General features: G+C 46.6%; 1 protein-coding gene across 5 annotated transcripts in view; it reads right to left on the minus strand.

The window, feature by feature from the left end:
• Window positions 1–19,229, minus strand: part of Pknox2 (PBX/knotted 1 homeobox 2) — a 269,298-nt gene that overhangs the window by 217,005 nt on the left and 33,064 nt on the right. For 2 of the 5 annotated variants that reach the window (XM_029564464.1, XM_017798631.1), the window contains exon 1: window positions 12,352–12,370. The exons of the other annotated variants lie outside the window; for them this stretch is intronic. The gene's annotated coding sequence lies outside the window, so the exon portion shown is untranslated. Of the gene's footprint in view, window positions 1–12,351; window positions 12,371–19,229 lie in introns of those variants that run through there. 5 annotated transcript variants of the gene reach the window in all.

Consider the following 19,229-nt stretch of genomic DNA (forward strand, 5'->3'; position numbering starts at 1 on the left):
TGTTTTGGTGTCAATCACTTTGCCCACGTGGCCCTATCCTCAGCCCCCTTTTGTTTTTTGGGTTTTTGTTTGTTTTTTTTTTTTTTTTTTTTTTTTTAAGACAGGATCTCACATAGCCCAGACTGGCCTTAATTTACCATGTTATCCAGGCTAGTCTTGAACTCCTGGTCCTCCTAAGTAATGGACTACATATGTAAGTCTCCACCATACAGGTACATGGCCATGATGGGTGGGGACAAGGACTTTTCTTTTGCCTAGCCCCAGGGCTGGGGATCAAATTCAGGGCCTGTGCTTATTAAACAAGTACTCTGGCCCTAAACTAAATCCTAACCCCTTCAATTTTTTTTGTATTATATCATTTTAATTTATTTTATTTTAAATTATATGTATGTATGTGTCTGTGTGGGGGCATATTCCATTGAATGAAAGTGCCTGTGGAGGCCAGAGGCCTCCTGGAGGTGAGGTTATGTATAGGTGGTTGTAAGCTGCCCAACACAGGTGCTAGAAACTCCAGTCCTCTGCAAGAGCAACAAGCCCTCTTAACCACTGAACCAGTTCTCTAGTCCCCTGGTTTATCATTGCCAACTGCCCTATGAAGGAGTTGAATTGATTTACAACAGAATACAGATTGTTTCCTCAAATTTTTGCCAATATGAGGTGAAACCTTTTGAATTTTTGCCCACTTAAAATCTGAATGAATAATAATGCATGAGGATAATTTTAACTTGCATCTATCTTATTATGTGCAAGGTCCTTTTGTATGGTAAGAGTCATTGCATTTTCTTTCCTATCAATAGGATGTTCACATTCTTGAACTATTTGTTCCTACAGGGTTGTATTTTTGTCGATTTTCAGAAGCTCTTTGTATGTGAGGGATAATAGCTCTGTGTTATTAAAAAAAATATTTTCCTGGCTTATCATTTGTCTCTTGACATCACTTGTAATCTTTTTCAGTCTTTTTGGTTTTTACAATTTTTAGTTTTAATTCTGACAGGCAGAGAGGAAACACCCTCTGTTTGCTTCTGCCTCTACTCCTCGAAATTTTGTTGTTGCTCTACTTTACTCTTTTCAATTGCCAGATTGGAGAACAATGTAATATTTGGAACTGCTACCACCATCTGTGACCCAGAGGAAAGCTAATCTGAAAGCAGATCTCACAGGGAGAGGATGACAGAGAAAGAACCTGGTTTCTTGCTGATGTCATTGAGCCCCTGGTTTATCCAGCCCTAGAGCACCCCTGGTCTTGGGCTTTATAGTATGAAATAAACAAATTCTTGGCTTCAGCCATGATAACCTCATGCTATTTGCTATTACTGTCTGTCAAATTCCCACAAGTGACCCAAACAGCGGCATGACCCAAATACTCATGGAAAGGTCCGGTCCCTTCCTACCCATGCCCACCTGCTGGTCAGGACAGTGTTCTGAAATATAAACCTGACAATGTTACCCTCAATTTAAATATGTTCAGTAGTTTCCCCATCACCTGTAAAGGCAATCCAAGTACGTCAGCACTCAACCCGTCCCTGCCCCTCCTGGCCCACACAGTCATGATGTGACTTATCCCATCTCTCCTCCTTGGGTGACTCTTTCCCTCCCTCCCCTGAGTAATTCCCAAGACAGTCTGGTCTGGCATCACCTCCTGCAAACAAATTTCAGACCAAGTCCTTGTCCCCACTCTATCACAGCTACACGTGGCCCCCTCCACAGCTGCCTGCCCTCCCTATCCCCAGCACCTGTATACAGGGACAAGGTCATCTCATCTGCTTCCCCTGTATCCAGTGGAGGGCCTTGCAAAGGAGGGTGTTCACCAGTGCTTGCAACCTGATGGAGCTCCCACTCCCATCCATTTATTCCCACAAGTGACCCAAAAGCCTCTGCAACCCAGCTCCTCAGAACCAAAGCCTTCCCACCAAGTTCAAGCACTTTAGGGAGAAGATAGAAGAAAGGCCCCATCCAAATGGACCTGCTCTAAGGAGAGAATCACCAGATGAGACAGCATCATCTGCCTTCAGTGTTATATGTTGAATCTCATGTTCCCCAAAGACCTGTGTTTTAATGCCTTGGTCCACAGGATGGTGCTCTGGGAGATGGTAGAATCTTTAAGAGGTGGAGCCTAGTGGAAGATCTTCTGGTTACTGAGGAATGGTCCTCAAAGGGAAGGGTGCAACCCCAGCCCCTCTCTCCTCCTTTCATCTCCTAGTCAGGAGATGAGTGCTTTGCTTACACACTTGCTGCAACCATAATGTTCCTGTTGCCATAGGCCTGAAAGCAATACGCCAAATGCTCACAGATTAGAATGGCTACAACAATGAGCCAAAACAAACCACTTCTTTATAAATTGGTTATTTCAGATATTGTCAAACTGACAGAAAACTGACCAACACATGAGCTGGCACCAGAGTCACAGAGGCTGTAGCCAATCTTCTGGTACAGCAGAAAGTCAGATCGAGGACTTGGTTCCCAGCCACCTGCTTAACCTCTCTGTGCCTTAGCTTCCTTATTTATGAGAAAGGGGTGGGCAGGCTATTGTGAAGATGGGTGTAATTGCCCCACCTAGGCAGTGTTCCACCAATGACAGCTGGAGATAAATGAGGCAAAGTTTACCCCAACTCTTCCCTAGGGTGGTCCTCTTTTTGAGCTCAAACAGTGACGTGGAGACCACATGGCAGAATTATATTTATGGCCGCAAGTGTGCAGAGAGCTGATGTTAGCTGGCACTCCATGTGCCAGCCTGGACTGGGTGTGTAGCTGCTACCATGTACCCGTCTGACAGACCGGCCATATGACAGCAGTGGCCTGACTCTGTTATCAGCCTGTGACTGACCAGTAGTCAGGAAGGATAGCAGAGGGAAGGAGGGGAGGGGTCTCCACTGATTCAGTGAGGCTTCCCAGAATAGGACTTCCCCAGTCAGCCCCACTGCAGTCAGAAAACCAGCCCTGGGAAAGATGCTTTTGCCATGTGCCGCTCAGTTTTCAAGGCTGTTCAGAGCACTGTAGAACACATACGTCCCTAAGAGCTTATCTGAAGGAAGAAAAACAATAGCTTTCCTGGCTACCCAGCGAAGAAAGGAGTGGGAACAGGCACTGGGGGAGAGGTGCAGGCTTGCTTCCCAGCCTTGCTGCTCCAGTTCACCACTTGGGCTTTACCACTGTCCCTGTACCACTCAGCAGAACTGTCCCTGGGTTAATCTTCACTTCTCCCTCTTCTGCAGAGGCAAGGAGGGCTACCATCCTGTGTGGTCTATGGTAGGAGAAACGGGGGACCAGAGGACAGCTCTGGCCCAGTCACACAAACCAGTAGAAGTAAACAGAGCCAAAACACAGCTCAGCCCCTGGTCATTTTATGGCCACACAGCTTCCAAGTCCCTTGAGCTCTGTGGAATAGCAGCTAACAACCAGGGCAAAAGGCAACCTTTGGGGGCCTGGACCCCGTGCAAATTCTGACTCTTTCCTCGGCTCCAGGGAGAAAATATTCTTGGGATTATTTAATATAAGATCATCTCAACAGCTGGGAAAAGACTCCTTTTCTACATTCTTCCAAACTCATAAGGAGCCAGCATCTCCAAATCAGTCTAGCGAGAGAAAACACGGAGACCAAGTCAAGCTGCGAGTTGGTCTCAGCGATGGACTGAAGGCCCCTCTCTCGCCATGCCAGCTTCTTTGAAGTTGGTAAAACAAGACAAAGAAACTAAATCATTGAATGTTATATGTAGCCACCCATCTCTGGAGAGAAGAATAAGAAATCTTCATCCAAGATTCTCTCAGAGACCTTCATCTCTACCTTCTGGTCTCCATCAGTTACAGAATAAAGGGAAGTGGCTGTGCACATGCAGGATTGCTGCCCCCACCCCAGTGTTTCTAGCAGAATGAACCTGGGCAAGTAATGTCCATGTTATAGGCAAGAAAAGCAAGGCTAGAGGGGATCCTGGGGTCAGTGGAATGACAGAGATGCATCATGACACAGGGTACTCTGTCTACCATCTCTCCTGACTCACAGTCCAAGAGCTCCTCCCCAGCTTTCCTCCTGCTTACTCTAGCCTTGATTAGAAAACCAGTGGTTGGTACACTGACTCCTAAGCCCATCTTCCTGTAGGGAAGAAAACAGTCCTCTCAGAGCAAGCGATATTTAGACAATCTGGGGGCCTCCAGACTCCTCCGGAAGACATGGCCTTCCCCTCCTAGGACTTAGCAGCGCTGCCAAAACGAGAGGAGAAAGCTTCCAAGAAAAGTTTGTTTTCATGAAGGTTTTATTTCCTTCACAGAGGCTCTCCCACCACAGATTTCTCTTTGTTGGAGTTTGCACTCAGAAGTCACCAGATACACAGCCCCTGACCCCATGGCCCTTGGGAATCACTCGCCTTTATCTCTTCTCTCAGGCCCACAGGCTGCCTGCTAACCTACTCAAAAGGCCCTTTGAGCTGCTCTGCAAAAAGGAGGTTCTCAGAGTGGGCAGAGACTTCAGTGGGGCCCGGCCCTCTACACCAGGGTGGGAGAAGAGAGGAAAAGACAGGAGAGGATGGAGGAAAGGGCGGGATGGAAGGGCTCCGAGCCCATTGTAGGCATGGAGGGGAGCCTAGCTACGTGCTTCTATCCCTCCAGTCAGGACTGTGTTCCTTGGAAGTGGAGACACTAGGGGTTCAAAGGACAGGAGACATAACTCTGAGGCTGTCCCCCAAAGTATGACTTGCACAGAGGCAGGGCCAGCTTAGAATAACATCTGTGTCTGATGACAACCTTTTCCTCATGGCTCTTTTCAGGTTCTGCTGTAGTCCCCAGCATTTTGAGGTTTGACTCTGGCTTGGCTAACCACAGCACATCAGGCTCCAGAACAACCCTCTGGTAAGTGCACTGAACAGAAAGAGCTGGGAAGGGAGGGAGAAGGAGAGGGAGAGCAAGGGACTTGGAGGGGAACTTCTCTGAGGGACATGCTGTGAGTAGTTAAATGACAAGTCCAAGAGGTGGGTGAGTTTTGAAGGCGGCTGCATGCCCAGGGCACTCTAGAACTCAGCACAACTGCTCCTGGAAGATGTAACTTCTTTTTTTCTTTTGAATAGTTAATTACTTTTATTTTATGTGTATGCATATATTGCCTGCATGTAGGTAAGTGCACCCATGTCATACAATGCTCATGGAGGAAAAAAGAGGCTCCCCTGGAACTGGAGTTACAGACAGTTGTTAGTTGCCATGTGGGTGCTGGAATTAGAACCCAGGTCTTCCACAAGAAGAACCAGTGTTCTTAACCACTTAGCCATCTCTCCAGCCCAGAAGCTGTAACTTCTAACAGGATGGCATCACATAGACCTGAGGGCTGGACAGGCCTGGGTAAGATTCTCTACCCACCAACTAGCTTGGTGATCTCATCTGCTCAAATAATACCATTTCCAGGTTGATAAAAGAAAAGGAGACACTGGGCATGAAAGAGTCAAGAGGGTGCCTGGCACATAGTGAATGCTCAGTACCCCAGTCCTCCTGCCCTCTGTCTGCTGCAAAGACTGAGGTCATTTGGCATCATCGGTTCTTGTCTCTGTTTCCACACAAATGGTTCTGGGCTTTTTCTTCGGAACATACTGTCAAGTCCTCTCTCAGGCTGCATACAGTTACACAGTGAAATTTTAAATGTTTAGTGTGTGTGTGTGTGTGTGTGTGTGTGTGTGTGTGTGTGTAGGTGCATGAAGGTAAGTGTATGTATGTCTGTGTGTGTATGCGTGTGTGTGTGTGTAGGTGTATGAAGGTAAATGTATGAATGTCTGTGTGTGTACATGTGTGTGTGTGTGCACGCACATGCATGTGGAGGTCAGAGGACATCTTTGGCTGCCGTTCTTCAGGAGCCCTCCACCTTGTTTTTTGAGACAGTTTCTCACTGGCCTGGAGTTTGCCAGATAGTGTAGGCTGGCTGGCCAGTGAGCCCAAGGGATCCTCCTGTGTTTGCCGTCCCAGCATTGGGGTCATAAGCATGTACACTGCACTCAGCTTTTTACATGGGTTCTAGGGATTTATTCAGGTCCCCAGCAGCTATCCCCCAGTCCAAATGTTTACATTTTAAGGATTTATTTTGACTTGTTCTGCAGAAAAATAATCACTCACAATTTACTAAGTGTTTTTCAAAGCTAGTGTCTCATTTGTTCCCCAAATGGTCTGACTCCCATTTAGCAGATGAGGAAACTGAGAGCCAGAGATATGAGATGACTTTCCAAAGTCACCCAACAGATGAGCACAGAAGTAAGGCTAGAGCCTGGGGGTGTATAATGTCTAATGTCTGATGTAGGCAGGAGCCCATGATGTCCTGGAAAGGGCAGGGGGTGGCAGGTGTGAGGAATCTTGGGGCTCACACATGAAGGAAAGCCACAAAAGTTGAAAGCTTTTTGAAGACAGTAGAGAACAAAAATTTAGAGCCTAGATTTGAAAGATGGGACACTAAAGGCAGCTGAGAGGAGTGAGCAGAGGCAGGGAAAGAGGGCAACTTCTCACAAGTTCACAGATAGACTAGGCATTCAGGGAACAGCATCCGATTTCATCTTTGACCTGAGAATCTGTGGGAGAGAACTGGTCCAGACTGGTACAAAAGACACAAATGAAGGAGAAACAGAATCTACTGAAGTCTGATTTCTAGGTTAACATGTGCCAAGTCAAAGCAAACATTTGAGTCTACTTCCTAGGTTAACATGGACCAAGTTACAAGTTTAGAACCTTAATTACTCATCCACCTTCAAGACTTTTGCTGGGCGTGATGGTGCACGCCTTCACTCCCAGCACTCAGGAGGCAGAGGCAGGTGGATCTCTGTGAGTTCAAGGCCAGTTTGGTCTACATATGGAGTGCCAGGCCAGCTGGAGCTACAGAGAGACATTGTCTCAAAAAGACCAAAAGGGGGGGAAAAAAAAAGGCTTCTATCACACCGAAACAGACGGGTAAGGGAGGGTAAAGGACCAAGTATAGAATCTGACAAGAGAAACTTCAACTTGGGGACTGCCTCAGTGGAGTATTTTTTCTTTCCATGCAGTGCTCATCGACCTGGGAATGGTGATATTCCTCCATCTTCCCCTGGTTCCCTGAAAATGCTGAGCTCTGACTGACTCTTTAGAAATGCCCTCTTACCCTCTTGACCAACATTGTCCTGCCAGGGTCAAGCCAGGCACAGTGCCAGTTAGCTGAGGAGTAGGGAGCAAAAGGACCAAAAAGATGACTCCTGAGGATGTCAGGAGCTCATATTCACACCAGCTCCAGAAAGAAAGTTCCCCCTGGCTTCCTGGTCTATGTCCAGTTTGGATCTCCTGCTGATCTGCAAAGGAGCTCTTTCAAAGGGAGATGAGGAATCCCCTCCCAAGTCCAGAGAAGCCAAATCTGTATTATGAAGAGATTTCAGTCTCCTCTTGCTTTCAAACATACTTAATCAACATGAATAGGATTGCAAGGGCTGGAGCTCCTACAGGTAGAACTAACAGAGAAGAATAATGTTCATAAATCATTTAGCATGGGATCCAAACAGGGCTGGTTTTTGTTTTGTTTTGTTTTTTTCTTAAAGGAAAAGGCAATGCCAAAGAAACAGAGCCATGGAGGAAACCGAATACACTGTGACTTGTCCCCACATGTAGGATGTCTCCCAGTCAGGCAGAGCAGCTCATTCATGTCCTTTTCATCAGCAGTCTGACCCCCAGGATGGATTCTGTAGCTTAACTTCCTCCTCCCCTTTCCTCAAAGCTCAGATGAGCAGAGGGGTCAACACAGTAGAAGGACAGCTGATCCAAACAAGATGTATTCCCACCTATCCCTTCAGTCCTAATCAGGGACAGGCTCTCTCTGCTGAGCAGCTGACTCCATGAGGCACCTGGGCCAGAGCCAGGAGCTGCAGAAGGGACAAGCTCTATAGCACCTAACTATTTTCTTCCAGGGCCCAGCTCTATTCTGGCCTCTCAGAACTTGCCATACCCTATGCAGAACGATGCCCTTTATAGCTACTCTTTTCCACCGAAAACTGTTTTGTGTCCCCACCCAAGCAATTATTACTACATAGCATTATATAACACAGATGTTTACTGTGTCTCCCCTGCCAGGACATAAGCTTCATGAGGGCTGAATAGTTAGGTTTTTTGGTGACCATTGTATCTCCAGGACCTTCAATAGTGTCAGACACATAGTAGGTACTCAGCAAATAGTTGTTGAATAAATAAACAAATAAGTAAAAATGGCTCCTTCCCTCTCAAGCAGGGAACATTCTAGATGAAGAAACCCTGTCCTCTTCAAAGTAGGAAGGTATAGTCAAGGGCTCGGTAGGAGTTGATTGATGGTCTCTGATTCTGTCTCTTTGACCCTGAGTAAGCTCTTCCTGTTCATCCCCTTCACTTTCTCCATCTACAGAATGGAGGGATCAGGAGAGCTAAAAGGTTGGGCCAGACAAACCTGTCTGATGGACAATCTCATTTATTCCTCACTATGACTTTGTGGGCTGACATCATAACCCCTATCTTACAGGTAAGGAAGCCGAAGTTCATAAATACAAAGTGAGTTACTCAAATTTGCATACCTTGGAAGTTACTGGGAATTTTGAACCAGGTCTTCAGATCCTAAAGCCTGTAGAGCCTGTACAACATGGTGACATCACATTCAGGTTTATCCTTTTACCTGAGTATAAAGTACATCATCCCAGGAGAAAATTCAAGCTATCTAGAGGAATTTGGAGATCTTGGACTCTATACTTTTCTAAGTAGAGGATAGGAATGGTTAGGGTAACCAACTCACCCTGATTTGTCTGGGACTTTCTAGATTTTACCACTAAATTTTCCTATCCCATGAAAGTCTTTTATCCCAGGCAAATGGCAATAGCCAATAATACTAAGTGGGATGCAGCCATAGCTAGACTGGAAACTCAGCAAAGGCCTAGGTGTTTTCTCCCAGGAGCCCATACAGCTCTTTTTCCCACAGGTAGCAATGTGACTGTAATAGTGTGCTGCCACTGAGGTGTGGGTTGAGCTCCCTTTGGTACAGACACAGAAGCGGAAGCCTATGAGGAGTCTGCCTTCCTGTGCCCTGAATGCAAACTTTGGCTTCAGAAGAACAGTGTGGGCTGTAATTCCTTAGGGCAAGATGACCTCCCCAAAGCAAGGAGGGCAGATTCTTGGAATTCCAGTCTATGTGGCTTTGGTTTTAGCCAGACCCCCTCTGACACAAAGAGTAAAATTCAAGACTGCTAATAAGTTACTCAGAAGTTCCACAGGGCCCCTGGGATGGACCCTCCAGGATTCCCAGATCAAAGAATTCTGAGGGAAAGGCTGCCTCTGTGGGATCTTCCTCTGTAACAGAAGCCACCCCTCCACTCCCTAGCCAGGACTGGCAGGATGTTGAGCACATAGCATCATTCCCGGGCCTCTAGAGGGCTAACCCCATCCAAGGTCCAGTCCCCTTTCTAGGGTCCATCTCCTCTGCCCTTACCACCTTACTTCAGGGATGATCAGTGTTGACAGTAGACCCCTCTGACTCTGAGTAGCTACTGAAACCAGATATACAGACACACGGTTTTTCTCCTGGGGCCAGGGCTAGAATAAGAGCAACAACAGCCCAGAACTTCAGCAGAAACCAAACACAGGTGATGGTTAGGGGAAAGAAGAACACTAGGGTGGGTCATGAGGGTTCTGTGGAATGCAGCTCCCACCTGCAAAAGTTCCATTTTCAACAACAAAGACAACACAAACCTATGTCCAGAGCTATGGGAACCCACAGCCCCTTGTTCTCATCTTCCCATCCATCCTCGTTCATCATTGTGTGGCATGCTGCTTGTAAATGCCCTGAGTACTTCAGCTATGTGTTTCCCATATCCATTGGTTCTGTGTCATCTCACTTTTCCTAGTTTCCTTCCTCTCTTCCTCAACATGCTGCATCCTTAACCTCTCCTTTTCTCCCATCTCAAAGATCTCAGAACTTCACTCCCCTGTCTCAAGGAAAACCCCACCTGAGCTCTAACCCTGTAGCCTATCTATGATACCCATCAATTATGACTCTGTGTGTGTGCATGCGTGCGTGCGTGTGTCTGTGTGTCTGTGTCTGGGTGTCTGGGTGTGTTGAGGCTTTTATTTGCACTACCTGCCTTGATCTACAACATATAACCTCCCCAGACCCCAGAAGTATAGTCAAGTGGAAGCAGCACTAATTTAGAAGACAGAACTCCACTTGTGACACTTACTGACCCTGAGTGTATCACAGACTCTCCTTTTGTTATTTGTAAAGTGGATGTAATAGTCTCGGCCTGGACTCACTTATCTAATTAGATTAGATAATAGACTTAAAGTATTTTGTAAATGATAAGATGAATGTATAGGCTTATTTAATCTTAAAAATCATTTTCTTAGCCTTTTGGAATTAGATCTCTCTCATCTCCATCTTCCCTTTCACCAGTAAACTTTCGAAAAGGTGAATTGTGCTCACAACTCCACTTCTCATCTCCATAATCTCTCGTTCTCTCCTGACCACCTGAAACCTGGCTGCTGACCACACTGCTCACTAACTGTTCTTGAAGTGACCAAACACTCCTATTCACCCATGGGTTAGCTGTTTCTCCATTGCTGCTCTCCTTAACATGTCCAAAGAATGCCCCACTTTCCCTTCTCCCCCTCCACCTTCTAGTTTTAATGACTTCTGTTAATGGTGTCCCTTCTTTTCCAACCACCCAGGTTCTAAAACCTTGGGATCCTTGTTGATTTCTCCCTCACCCCAACTCAACATTTGCCTTCCATCTCTCATCCTACCTTCCAACTAACCAGACCCAGAGCATTGCCACAAAGGCACACATCCTAACTGGCCCACCTCTTGTGTATGTCTCCCACACTCCCTTTCTCCTTCTTCACTACCAACGTGCATATTAAATTCCCTGTCATTTTTCACCCCCATCTGCTAGTGTGCTTCTTAGTGTACTGCCTTCGCTCTCTGCTCTTCCCTCCATACACTGCCCTGGGTGAGTTTATTCATCTGGTTCTCACCCCACTATGAGCTGATGGCTCCCGCATTTCCAACTCCTCCAGCCATGTCCTCTAGTGTATATATTCAGTTTCCTGATAGACATCTTCAACTACATGTCCCATAGATAGATTGGAACTCAATATGGAAAGAAGGATGGAAAGAAAGAAGAAAAGGAGGGAGGAAGGGAAATAGGAAGTGAGGAAACGAGGATCCATCCCTAAGAAGGCCTATTCTCTTCCTTGTTTCCTGTCACTGCTTTTGAACCACCATCCACCTAGTATATAAGGTCAAAATTTGGAACCTCCTTCCTTGCCCTCACCATCCCACAACTAGATCAGCTCCGCCCGTAGGGCTTTCCTTCTGATCAGTTCTGAGGTTCAGGTCCTCCCCTCTGCCCACTGAACAGCACAACCTCAGCCTTAGCCAGGAGCTTTGCAGCAGGCATCTAACTAGCTTCTTGCATCTGCTCTTAGCCACATGAATCCACCCTTCTCAGCACCACCAACATGGTTTTACTGAAACACAATCTGTTCACATGCCTCACCAGCCTAAAATTCCTTCATATTAACAATAACTATGATGTACCTCCTTGATCCAAGGCTGCTTGGCACTATATATTGATTAGCTCTCGCAGCACCTCAGTGAGCTAAGAACTTCTTTTTACCCGTTGTGCAGATTAGGTGGTTGAAGTACCAAGAGATCAAGTCATTCTCCCAGCCACAGCTAGCAAGGACAGAGCAGGCCTCCTGGCTCCAGAATCCCGACCTGCTTACTTTTCACATACATCCTCTGGTTCATGAATCCATGCCTCTGTGTAGGATAACCGCTCTGCTTACTATCCCCTCCCCTATACTTCCTACTCAAGTCAGCTTTATATGTCACAAGGGATGGCTCCTTCTAGCCTCTCCAAGGGCCATTAGCATGAGCAGAGGGTCTCTTTGTGGTACACCCATAAAGTTCCCTAGAATTTTCCTTTTTGGTTCCTCCTCTGGGATGGGGATGATGTCTTAAAAAGGATAAAAAACAAACCTTTGTGAGGCTGGAGAAATGGTTCAATAGTTAAGAGCATGTACTGCTCATCCAGAGGACCTGAGTTCAGTTTCCAGCACCACATCGGGCAGCTCGTAAGGCCAGGAACTTCAGTTCCAGGGAGATCTGAAGCCTCTGGTCTCCACAGACACTTGCACATATGCACATACACATAATTAAAAATAACAAAAATACATCTTAAAAAATTTGTGTATCTCTATGTGTATGTATGACACATGTGTGATGTGTGTGTCTGTGTGTGAGCAGATGCATGAGCGCTACAGCACACATGTAGAGGTCAGAAGACAACTTCAGGTGTCAGTCCTTCCCTTCTACCTTTTTTGAGACAGGGTCTCTTATTGTTCACTGCTGCTTACCCCAGGCTAGCTGATCTGCAAGTTTTTGTGTCTTCCGTCTCTGCCACCATCTCACAGTCGGAATACTGGGATTACAGATGAGTGCCACAATGAGGGGCTGTACATAGGTCCTGGGGGTTCAAACTTGGGTCCTCATACTTGCACAACAAATGTTTTATCCACTGAGCCATCTCCCTAGGTCTTGAGTCTCTGTCTTGTTCTTCTCTGTAGCTTTATGGAGTGGCAGTCTGCCTGGAACACAGTAGGTGATCCATAAGTATGTTCTGGGCTAAAGTAAACTCTGCCCACCTCAGCAGGCTTCATCCATCGCTGCCAAGCCCCATCCCTACCCCCAGTCATGTCACATCATCCCAGTGCACAGCATCTCTTTCTTCCTGGAATTCCCTCAACACATGGAATCTGTGCCACTCATTTAGTAATTAATTAATTTTGTTCCACTGTGTGCATCTCTTGCATTATAATCTTCATTATTATTTAACTTTTGTATCATTACTTTTCACAAACTGCTCCCCCAATTAGAGGACAAATTCCTTGAAGATGGGAGTTAGGGGCTAGGTTTCAATTGTACTTTTAACTTCCTCAAGTGCTTTGAACATATTGAGTACCTAATAAATTTGTGATGATTTAATTGTATGTAGTGAGGGGAGGCCAGCATTGAGCAATGGTCCATGTGTTGGGGAAGCACATGGGTTGAGAGAGGAAGGAAGAGTCCCAGAGTTAAAACAGGGGTTCTTAGAGAGGTAAAGTATATGAGGCTCAAAGGACCATAACAGTCCACACATCACATCCTTTCTCCTCCCCAAGCAAAAGTCACAGTGGCTTTGGGATGATTTATTACTTCTGTGTAATAAAATACAGAGATGCAATTCTGGATTCAGAAGCGGGAGTCACAAAATATGCCTAAAGCCAACAATATCTCTGCTCTCCATCAAGGAGCCACCTGCCTAGTCTGCCTGACACAGAAGACCACAGTGGAAAGAAAACCATGCAGTTCAGATTGGGCATTCCAGGGGCTACAAACCCAACCACAGATGGGGGAGGGGGGAGACTGAGACAGAGAAACAGAGAGCCAATCCATCCCTGCTAGGTGCCAGCCATATATTGAAATAGAAAGGCAGAATCAAATCAACAAAGAATTGATGCAAACATAAATGCTCTCTCCAGCCATGGTAGCAATCACCTATAATCCCAGAAATTAGGAGGCAAAGGCCAGAGGATCACAAGCTTGAGGCCAGTCTGGGCTGCATAATCTCAAAAACCAAGGGCTTGGGCCGGTGAGGTATCTTAGCAAATAAAGGTGCTTGCCACCAACTCTAATAGCCTGAGTTCGATCTCTGGGGACCATACGGGAGAAGGAAAAAACTGAGTCCTAAAAATTTTCCTCTGACTGCCACACCTGTGCTGTGTTATGCTCATGTACACACACACACACACACACACACACACACAAATAACTACTTAAAGGGAGTGGGAACAGCTAAGGATTTAACTCAGTGGTAGAGCATTTATCTAGAACATGCCCTGGGTTTGATGCCTAGAACCCAGATTTCAAAACATATTCATAGCTAAAATCTGTACTAAGCTTCTTCTAACTTGCTCCCTTTAGGAAAAACACATAGTGAATGAGTAATGAACATGGAATCAACAGGCTCTGTGCCTGGCACTATGCTGAGTTTGGGGACAGGAGAATACACAGGGCCACCCCCTACCTTCCAATGATAAGTAACCACTGTGCACAAGACAGCATGAAGGATTCAGCGTGACCCATAGACCAGTATCATCCATATCACCTGGAGCCTGTTAAGAACACAGACTATGCTACTCAATCTGTCACTTTAGAATCAATCACACATACACACACAGGTGACAACGTGGAGAAGTCCTGCTTTGGTAGGCTCCTCTCCCCTGGAGACCAAACTCCCCAAACTAAGGCTATACCTACCCTGTAAGTCAAAGCCACACACTTCTCAGAAAGGACTGGCCCTTCTCTTCCTAGCTCGTGTGTCTAAGAGTCAAAGGGCTCTGAAAAGAAAATTTAATTCTCTACCACTTGACCTCTTTCCCTGCTCTCCCCTTCCCTGTAGACCTCTGGCAAAAGACATTCCCAAGAACTTCAAGCAAAGGGTAACATGGACTGTTTTTTCCCAGAACCTGTGACCCCCAAAACCTTTCTGGGCAGTGGAACACACTTAAATGTTCAGGAGAAGCCCTGACTTGGGCAAATGCAACTTGGCAAGAAAAAGACTGATTCAAGATCACTCTGAAGAGAACACAAATTCTCCAGTCCTGAGTTTTATTCACTGTTTCAAGGGACTGGGTAGCCATGAATGCACATGACTCAGCCACACAACATGTTAAGATAAACAGTTGCCTGACCCAAGGGCAGCCCTGATGAAAAACTCAGCCCAGCATTTTTATTTTTTAATTAAAAAAAAATTTTTTTTTAGCTGTTTCTCTCTACAGCCCAAGCCAACCTGGATCTTGATACATAGACCAAGATAGGCTTGAATTTGCAACAATGTTCTGCCTCTGTTTCCCAAATGCTGGGATTACAGGCATAAACCTAACTTGACCAGAGTCCCAAGGATGCCTAGAGGGAAGAGAAGGACATTGGGGTTGTAGTTGGAAACCATGAGCCTTTTTCAGAGGCTGAGAAGGGAAGTATGTCCCCAAGGAGTAAAAGGAAAAGCTGAGGTCCAGCAGTATAATCCTGACAAAGCATTCTGCAAGCTCTGCCTGTCGCATGCTCTCCACAGTCTTCCAGGTTTCCTGAAGGGCCAAGGCAGCTAGCCACCTGCAGTTGGCCTGATGGCTTGACAAAACAAGTTAAGTAAATATCTAAGAGGCTAGAGGTGAGGTCTAAGCCCGGGGCCCTCTACCTTTTAGCCAGGTCTAGAGATTTTCTAGGCAGTGTATTCAGGAGGCTGGAGCCATGGCTACCAGAGCATTCCAACTAGGACTTAAAATGAAGAACACAGAACACAGAAGGAAAATTTTACCACAGTGAAATTCCATTACGAGGTCCCTATTTTTACAAACTGCAAATATTTTACCTCATAATGAAAGGGTTTTTTAACTCCAAAAACACCTGGCAGCTGAGAGTGGGGAGGGGCAGGAACAGGAGGAGTGAACTCACCCACTTCTAAATACGGTTAAAAAGCAATGTTTTCAAACATGTTTGTTTAAACAGTATCACCAAGGGAAGCTTTTGTAGAGATCTGTGTGGAGATGCTAGTATGAGGATGAGGATGTTTGCCCTGGAGGGCTTGCTCCCCAGAGCCCTCAGAGGGCTCTCTCATTTCTCCACCCCTGCGTTCCAGAAGGCTACAGCAGAGGGGCAGTGCAGAGAGAATGGTTATGGATGGTCACAGTGTCCCCTGGAGGTGGCTAAGCCCCAGCTGATCCCGTCCCCTGGGAAATATGGGTAGATAAGGGCTGCTCTAGGCTTCAGTGTGGACTTCTCCCTCCATGGTAACCTTCAGGTGGCTCTGGCCTCCCAGGGGACAGACATGTCCTCTCCTATGTAGCAGTGCTGGCACCTTATCCGTGGAAGCTGTAGGAGGGTTCCGGCTTGAAGGGGAAAGAGAAAGCATGGGAATGAGATCCAGAGGCCAGCAGACACCTCTCTACCCTGTCAGTATCTAACATTTCCCCAGGACCCACAGACATCAGAGTTAATGCCCCTTGAGAGAATGGGGGGCAAGGAGGGTCACAGCTGCAGCCTGGCCAGTCCTGGCCTTCAGCACGTTGAGGGTGATATGGCGGGGGGCTCTCTTGGGGACACCATTCAGACTCTGTCTTTTGGGAGAAAAAAGCCAAAGAAAAACATGTATTTATAACATGAACTTCCCTCCTCTCCTTTCCCTCAGCTAACTGATTAATTAAATGAATACAAAGGCCGTCTTGTTGGGAGCCCCAGCCCCATGGACCCTCTGTGTTTTCTTTAAGCTGGCCTAGCAAACAGGAAACAAAAGGCTTAATTCTGTCTGGTTTCATGAAGGAGGCTGTATGTCACAGCTAGAGGCTGGGGCTCTGCCAGACCCCGCAGAGCAGCCACTAGGTAGCTCACGACCCCCAGGCCCCCAGCCGAGCCCACCACCTCCCAAACACAATCTTCCCCAGCCCTTGGCTCAAGCTAATCTAGGCTGGTTCTTGGGGAAATGCCTCCACAGCAGGAGGAACTAAAAGGAAGCCAGGAGTGTCTGAGGGGAAGAATTTGGTCCCCACAGCCATTTCTAGAAGAAGAAGAGGGAGAAGAAGAAGCAAAGTCTAAGACTTTGCTGATGGTATAAGATAAAAAAATAATAATAACTGTTTTCTAGCTGCCTTACTTCCTCATCCCTGAGAGTCTGTCAGGTGGGCCTTAGCCTGGCAGCCACACAAGTGACATCATCTCATTTTCATAGGTAGAGGCTGCAGTTCAGAAAAATGGAGATAGAAGGTCATATGGCACTAAGGGGCCTTCCTATGGCATCCGTGTTTCTCTCTCTCTCTCTCTCTCTCTCTCTCTCTCTCTCTCTCTCTCTCTCTCTCTCTCTCTCTGTTAAGGATTTCAGCATTTTCTCTCTCTCTCTCTCTCTCTCTCTCTCTCTCTCTCTCTCTCTCTCATCTCTCTCTCTCTTCTCCTCATTGGCCACTCCATATTGACATTTTCCTTATCTTTTTGGAGTTCTCAGTATGTTGCAATTGGGGAGATTGCTTCCTCTCCTAACCCCCCACAATCTGAGAAGGGTTTCAGCTTCACCAGGTATAGCCCTAGAAGCACAGAGGTTCCCAAGAGCTCATTTAGTCAAAGGCTCTGTGTGGCAGTAACCACGTGTCCCTAACGCACTTCCTCATCCCTAAACAGAATTCTGCAGCAATAGGGAATCCCCACTTCTGCCCCTGGGGGGCAGCCATCTGTGTTTAACATCAGTCTAAGCTCTCGGATCAGAAAGAGTTCATGGAAACCTGGGTGCTGGGACACCAGTGAAGAGATCAGATGAGGAATGACGTCAGAGAGAAGGTGATCCCTTTCTCTAAGGACAGTGTATCTGAGGACAGTAGTCTGGATTAAGGGAGCCTAGTGAGGCTCAGTCATGGTTTGTGTTTAGACAGGCTCAGGCCCCTTGCTGGTAGTTCTGTTTGGGGAAGCCATGGAATCTTTGGGATACAGGGCCTGCTTGGAAGATGTAGGTCACTGGAGGCAGTTCTTTAAAGGGTATAGCCCAGACCTCCTTCAAATACCACTCTCTTCTTCCTGACCCAACAAAATGTAAACAAGGCACGGGGCAAGTTCCTATCACCACAGATTGAACGACTCCTGCAGCCATGTCTTCCCTGCCACCATGCCTGCACCCTCTGAAAACAGAGGGCAAAATAAACTTTTCTCCCCCTTAAGTTGCTTCTGTCAGGCATTTAGTCACAGTGACAAGAAAAGTAATAAGCATGAGCTGTCTACTTCAAAGGCTCACATTTACTCAACAAAGTTTTACTGAGTCCACAGATGAGCTGGTGCTCTAGCCTCTAGGCCCCTGCTCATGAGGACTTGCACATGGGGGCCGGGGGGTGGGGGTCCCTCTGGAAAAGAGGCAAAAGAGAGTAAGCAGACAAGTTCCCTGCCTGGCTCATGCATTCATCTGCTCATCAGTTCATCATTTCCTTATCAACAGCACTGGTGGCACAGTGACACTCAGCTGGACACTGATCACGACCTCCTGAAGCATGTCTAATGAGCAAGCCAGAAAATGAGTATGTGACTATAAATCATGATAACCTCAGTGAAGGACACAGGTATGAAAGATGCTCTGGCTTGATTATAGAAAAGAGGTGAGGACAACAGGCGAAACCAGAAATACAGCTGTAGGCAGTACAGTGGGCCAGGCAGGTGATAGGAGGAGAGACATGGGCTACAGGAGGGGCCCCAGGAAGGAGAGGTGTGGGCGGGTCAAGACTTCCTGTTGCTAGAACCTACAATTGGGCTATGTGGAAATGAGGGAAGAGTCAAAGACAAGGATGGTGCTCAGGTTTTGGGCCCAAGCAGTCTGTGATATTTAGTAAGATGGGGCAGATAGGCAAGGTACAGGGAGCGGGAGGACCGAGAATCCTTTCCACGACTTCTCTCATCTCTTAGTTTTATGACCTCACGTGATGATGGCTAGGACATCAAAGAACAAATTACCCCTGCCCTTTGCCTCAGTTGCCACCAGGAGACAGGAGGCCAGCAACCAGGTCTGATGTATACCCTATGGCAATATAAGGTAGTCTTCACACATACAGACCCAAGAGACCTCTTAGGGCACTGTCCTATGGATGGGAGATCAAGTCACAGAGGAAATGAGTCACCTGCCCCTGCTCCCACATTAGGCATTCTAGAACTGGGTCTGTAAGACAGGTTGTCCTGTTACAAGTAGATTCATTCCACAAGTAGATGTTACTTTGCATCTTATTCAATCCATAAGAGTAGCCAGGAAAGACTTGGGAAACCTTAAATAGCCCAGGAGCCTCAATTTGCTATGCAGAAATGAAATAGGCATGCTTGCTGTGTCTTTTCTGTTGTCATTCGTTCTGCCTTTCCTTTCTTTGCTTTTCTTTTCCTTTCCTTCTTTTCCTTCTCTTTTTTCCCTTCCTCACCCGCCTCTCAGTGCTAGAGATCAAACTCAGGGCCCTGTGCATACTATGCACACTCCTCTACTGAGCTATCACTTCAGTCTGGCACATTGTTTTCTTTTGCAGTTACTGATTTGACTTCCTGATTTAGTTGGACAGTAAATTTAATTTGTACTGAATGAAGGGGGCGGTTCAGGGGGAACAGCTAACCTGAGTGAAAATGAGAACAAGGAACATTTTGCAAACAAAGCTTGGAGCAGCCTGTATTCCATCCTGCCAGAAGCTCTTCA

The sequence above is a fragment of the Nannospalax galili genome, unplaced genomic scaffold, assembly GCF_000622305.1.
Source record: "Nannospalax galili isolate Female #2095 unplaced genomic scaffold, S.galili_v1.0 scaffold690, whole genome shotgun sequence".
NCBI classification, from domain to species: domain Eukaryota; kingdom Metazoa; phylum Chordata; class Mammalia; order Rodentia; family Spalacidae; genus Nannospalax; species Nannospalax galili.